Below are 6,000 nucleotides of genomic sequence, written 5' to 3'. Positions count from 1 at the left end.
GTAAGAACTTAATTCGTTCTGGAGGTCCGTTCTTAACCTGAAACTGTTCTTAACCTTTAGCTAATGGGGCCTCCTGCTGCCATTGCGCCGCCGCCGCACGATTTCTATTCTCATCCTGAAGCAAAGTTCTTAACCCGAGGTAGTATTTCTGGGTTAGCGGAGTCTGTAACCTGAAGCGTCTGTAACCTGAAGTGTCTGTAACCTGAGGTACCACTGTATGTGGCCACCGTGTTGATGCAGCCTAGAATAGCATTAGCTCTTTTTTGCTGCTGCATCACCACACTGTTGATTCATGTTAAGCTGGTGGTCCTGGTGTTGCGCGTGCTCTTCCTATGGGTGGCCTGGCTTCTCCACCCGATCCATCTCCCCGCTGCCCTAGGGTCGCCACCAGCATTGGGTAGGCTCTTTAGAGTATAATCCGGGGTGTGTGTGTGTGTGTGAGAAGAAAACGCCACCGAATGCATTGCTTGGCAACGCGTCTGGGATCTGCCGCATTCCGTCCCGAGCACTCGGCGGGAGAATGTTTCTTTTCTGTCGTTACGTCTAAAGCGGCGCCTGCAGAACAGCGCCTTTTATTTCCATTTCTTCCCTTCCCTCGGAGCGGGGAGGAGGAGAGGAATTCGCTGGGCTTGGAAACTTGCTCCTACCAGCAGACGACGCTCCTTCCTCTCTGCTTTCCGTCCAAGCCGGCGGAAGGCAGCTCGCCTCCCTCTCGCACGGCAGAGCCAGGTAAGCTGCCGGCTGCTGCCCTGGGAACGAGGCTGCGGGGGCAAAGGCGCAAAGGCGCGCAACGGCAGCTGCGCGCCATGCGCGCCGGCCGCCGCCTCCTTCTCCGCCTTCTCCTCCTCCTCCTCTCAGCCCCCTTGACGAAGCGGGCCTGAGGTGGAGGAAGCGGGGCCGCCGCCGCCGCTGCGTCTCGCCGGCTTGGCTGTTTTGGGGAGCGGCGGCTGCTTCTAGGCGAGGCTGCGGCTTCTCTCAGGTACAGGCTCGGCGGAGGGGAGGAAGGCGCCGTGTGGGGCTGCGCGGTGGCGGGAATGGAGCGAGAAAAGACGCGGGGAAAGGGGAGGCCAAAACTAGGGTGGAAGAAGAGATATTCAGGGGAAGGAAAGGAGGCGGCGGGTTGGTTTGTTTATTTGCCCCCCCTTTTTTTGGAGAGGGCGAGCAGCACCCCCAGGCCCAGGCCCCTCTCCTTCCCACGTTCCTTTGCTGGAGGAGCGCCTCGGGGGCTGCAACCCGACGGCCCCCTCTCTGGGAGAGTTGCCAAGGCCACGGGGCTGTCTTGGGCACGTCGGCGCACGCGGCTCCTCTCCCAGCCCAGACAGGCTTGGCTGCTGTCGCTGCAGGTGTATATGGGGCTGGAGCTGTCAATAATTGAGGAGCAACCCTCACGACGGCGTCGGGTTTCTCCGCTTCTCGGCGCGGAACGCAGCGCGTCTTGGCTGCTACGCGGGCTGGGAGGGAAGGAGTTTGGTTTTTGTAAGCTTGTCCGAAAGCATGCCTTTCGCTTGCGTGCGTTTATGCGCTTTTCCCTCCCTGCCCCTTCCAGAATCGATGCTTTTGCACAACCTCATAATGCTGCCCATAGGAGCCAACTCCTATAAAATATTTGACGGGGGGGGGCCAAACCACCCCCTCCCCAAGTTGATGGGCATTGCAATTCAAATGGAGTGTGATCGATTATGCTGGGCAGGGTTACCGCCCCCACCCCCCACTTACAGTGGTACCTCGGGTTAAGTACTTAATTCGTTCTGGAGGTCCGTTCTTAACCTGAAACTGTTCTTAACCTGAAGCACCACTTAAGCTAATGGGGCCTCCCACTGCCACTGCGCCGCTGCTGCACGATTTCTGTTCTCATCCCGAAGCAAAGTTCTTAACCCGAGGTAGTATTTCTGGATTAGCGGAGTCTGTAACCTGAAGTGTATGTAACCTGAAGCGTATGTAACCCGAGGTACCACTGTATTTTGTTCAAGTTGGCACCCCGGATGCTGCATATGAATTAGGCATCAAGTGGACATTGCTGCAGTTTTGCAGATGATGAGATATGCACGCAGGGTGGGGAGGGAGAAGAATAGCAATAGCAAGCCAGGTCCAAGGGATGAGGCTTTAGTAACACCTACTGCTTAAATAAGAAATATCCATTCAGGTGGCATGAGAGGGCAGTGTGCCTCCTCATGTTTGGAATGCAGACTGTGGTGCTTTAAGAACAAATCCCAAGGCTGTTCTTCTAGAGCCACAGCCAGAGTGGATAGCTGTCAAGATATCAATGCAGCCACCGTCAGTTATCTTTTGAATGCAGTCATGCCTGCACATGCTTTGATTATGGGAAGGAACAGTCCATATCTAGCTGCAGACAAGGAAAGGCCATCTTGTTTTCCTTTGAGGAGCAGCTGTATTTTACAATTTGCTTCTACTGTAGTCGTTCTGGGTTCTGGTTAGGATTTTGGGGAGTGATTTTGTTTAACGGTAAAGAGAGGCTGTGGGGGGAAAATAAGACCAACAAGAGCACAAATTAATTCTCTGGTTTCCCTATCACCACCAGCTGCTCTCTCTGCAATGGCATGCCAAGCCCTGAATTGATGCTGCATCTTCCTGTGGCGCAAAGGCATAAGATAAAAGTGAATAATGCAGATTGAACACTTGTATGTTAGGGCTGCCGTCTTGTCAAGCCGTTTTGGCAGGAGGTTCCAGAAGCAATAAAAATAGATGATGGGATATGATGTTCTGTTAAATCCTAAAGGACTCTTTCTGGGATGTTTGAAGGGCCACACCTGACAGGAAGACTTGGAAATTTCAAAGAGTTTTACGTGCGATAGCAAGATAAGTGGTAGCTGCATCTTGGAAATCCTCGAGAATATTTTGGTATGAGGAAATTTGACATTTCTAACCAAAATGTACAGATTAATAGGAGGGTGCTCAACAGACAGGTTTATTGAAAAGTGGTGTTTATTTATAATCAGTGGAATATGAAATACCATGATAATTGAACCATATATATTATTTTGATAGGTCCAACATGTTGTTGTTGTTGTTTTATTGTTGTAAATGTAAATCATATCTTCATATGCTGTATATTTTATTATCTAAAAGTAATACGGTTTTTTATGTTTGCATTTTCACAAAAACAAAAATTGTTTTACAAAAATGAAATATGGTAGATTTGAATTGGAAGAGCAAATAAGAACGGTCAGCTAATTAACTTGCCATTAAATTTGTGTTATCGTCAACACAGCTTTGCAAATATGAATGGTCACTATAATGATTTTATCGTTAATGTAATTGTCACAGTCTGGTCTTGTATTGCATTTATCCCTTATCGCTTACACATTCCCACTCCCCATCTGCATTCCCATGCAACCTTATGTATGTATAGATCGGTCAACTTACATAAAATTGAATGCATCTGAAGTGGAGACTAGTCCGCAAAAGCCTATGCTATATATTACAAGCCTTTCTGTAGCTTTTAATGCAACAGGCTTGCATGGCTAACACGCTGGATATACGTTAGCTGATTGACAGTGATTGCCTGCTTCATGTGGAAAGTTGATTGCATTGACAAAACGTTGATTTTCCTCTAGCAGGCCATAAGCATAGTGTCAGAGTAAGTTTTTGGCAGTACAGTCGTACTTTGGAAGTCAAACGCCTTGCGAGTTGAATGCTTTGGCTTCTGAATGCCGCCAACCTGGATGTGATTGTTCCAGTTGGCAAACGTTCTTTGGAACCTGAACGTCCATCGCGGCTTCCAGTTGGCTGCAGGAGCTTCTGCGTCTTGGTTCGCGAACGTTTTGGAAGTCGAACGGACTTCCAGAACGGATTCCGTTTGACTTCCAAGGTCTGACTGTACTGCATAAGAACGTAAAAGCTCTGCTGGATCAGACTAAAGGCCCATCCTAGTCCAGCGTTCTGTTCTCACGGTGGCCAACCAGTTCCCTTCGGAGGCCCACAAGCAAAACATGAACCTTAACTGCATTTTGCCAGTGGTGATTCCCAGCAGCTGTCAGCCAGGGGCACATTGCCTCTGAAGCTAACTGTAATATAGCTGTTGTCTGTAGTAGTGAAATACGTACCGGTATGTTGAAGTTTATATTTCAGCCAATCTTTGGCAGTTCATGCCACTAGGACTGCAACACTCGGCCTTCTCCTTTTTTAAAAAAACAAACCATAATCCCATTTGAACTGTTTTATTAATGTGCATATTTGTGCATAATTAATCAGCAATTAATCAATTAAACCGCATGGCTTATTCCACTATGATTTCTTCAGACAAGTGGCCATTCTGTTTGCCAGCAGCTCCTACAGTTGTTCATTGGGCTGGCTCACTGTAAAACTGCGTTTCCCTTGTTAAATGGCAACTTTAGCAGAAGCCTGCTTTCTTAACCTTACTTTTTTGCAAGTGACTTCAGCTAAAATAAGCATAATCTCTGAATAAAGATTGTTAGGAGTGCTTGTGTATAAGAGCTCTCAGGCTAGTTGGCATGAGGGACAGAACCTTTGCAGTGGTGGCTCCATACTTTTGGGTTGAATTGCCGGCTGGGGTTCTTCAGGCATAAGGAGAATCCCAAAACTCATATGTTTTTACTACCATTTCTTTGATACATATTTTTTGTGGTTCGCTCCTCCCCTTTATTGTAACTGTCTTTTGTTGAGTTTTTATTGTTGTTTGCGCTGTATTTTTTTATGGTTCACCATATCCTTGGACCTTTAATGGCATCTTAGACGTATTTTAAAAGAAATAAACAAATTAGGAGTATGTTACTTTAAATAGTTCATATTAATGTTTGGACTGAGAAACAAAATGAGCATATGACTGAGGTACTATGCTCTTTGTACTGCATCTTTTAACTGATTCCTGCCCTGTAAATTGTGATTCTACTTTTAAAGAGTGTGCACAGCTTTTCCTAATCTCTTGACGTATTGGCAATATTCTGAGCAGATTTAAGAGTAATCCTGTTCCATTTGCTAAAAAAAAACAAAACCAGGCAGTTGGCAGAAAAGATGGGATGCGATCTGTAATACTCACAGGTTGATCATGTGTGGATATTGGATTAAGAGGGAGAATGACAATGTATTATCTTGCATCTTTTCCCACAAAGTACAAGTACGATTGTACGTGAGAGCTATACAGGCTAATTTCAATTAACTTGTGTTACCAATAAACTATTGGCGGATTTTAGATGAATCATTTTGCTTCTTCCGTTGTGTAGTCTATATAGACCTTGGAATTTTATCTCTCAGAAGCTGTAGGTGAAAAGCATTCAAACAAGGACCTACAAAATGCTTGTAGGTTACCCCTAACATTAGCTCTAGGTTTCTAAAATCATATTAGCAAGGAGGTTTTTGTGTGGGGGGGTGGGGTAATGTCTCTGGTTCACTGCACTGCAGCTGGGCTGACTGATTAGCTAAGTACCTTTGCATGACCTCCATGCTACACCCCCCCTGCTTTCTTCAGATTTGCATCAGATGCCGCTGCTAATTTAGCATTACAGCACCATGTAAAAAGGAATGAGAGGTTCCTTTGCTGAAGTCGCCTGTACTTCTTCTGTAAGCCAATACTGTACATGTGAAGTTATCTGGATCATTAACAAAAGGGGGTAACTAGAATACAGTTTAGTTCAATAGAGGCTTCAGTCAAACATGACGGGCATTAAATATGTAAACAGAATGCCTCTGTCTGGTCAGGAATTGTCTTTCTTGAAGTAAAGTGTATCTGCCTACTATAATGACATTTAAGTCTGCCTTACTGGCCCCCGGATGAGGTTTCACACAGTTTCTCCTCCTTGAGTGCTTTTATTTCAGTACGCCCAGATTGCAAAGTGCTGTGATCACAATGCTGTGTGTCCACAGAGAGACTCTAAAAGCCTCTTTCCTTTTTGTGCAAATTGCCTCATCTAGCCAATGTTGTCAGCTTTGTCAGAAATCGCTTTAACCCGAGTTCTTCACAGGCCAGATCCTTATAGAGAGGAATTGCTGTCAGAGTACACAAATGTGCTTGAAGGATAACTT

At 46.3% G+C, this 6,000-nt stretch overlaps 1 protein-coding gene across 5 annotated transcripts in view; it reads left to right on the top strand.

Annotated features, from left to right (window-relative positions):
- The first annotated feature begins 441 nt into the window (after positions 1 to 441).
- The window catches only part of ABCA5 (ATP binding cassette subfamily A member 5), a 53,677-nt gene continuing 48,118 nt past the window's right edge, over positions 442 to 6,000 (top strand). For 2 of the 5 annotated variants that reach the window (XM_053375400.1, XM_053375398.1), the window contains exon 1: positions 443 to 729. The gene's annotated coding sequence lies outside the window, so the exon portion shown is untranslated. Of the gene's footprint in view, positions 730 to 834; positions 980 to 6,000 lie in introns of those variants that run through there. The other 3 variants (XM_053375401.1, XM_053375399.1, XR_008328748.1) reach the window with 2 other exon arrangements.

Source organism: Podarcis raffonei, chromosome 2, assembly GCF_027172205.1.
Source record: "Podarcis raffonei isolate rPodRaf1 chromosome 2, rPodRaf1.pri, whole genome shotgun sequence".
NCBI classification, from domain to species: Eukaryota; Metazoa; Chordata; class Lepidosauria; order Squamata; family Lacertidae; genus Podarcis; species Podarcis raffonei.
The sequence above is the reverse complement of the archived record's forward strand: the minus strand, read 5'-3'. Positions and strand labels throughout refer to the sequence as shown.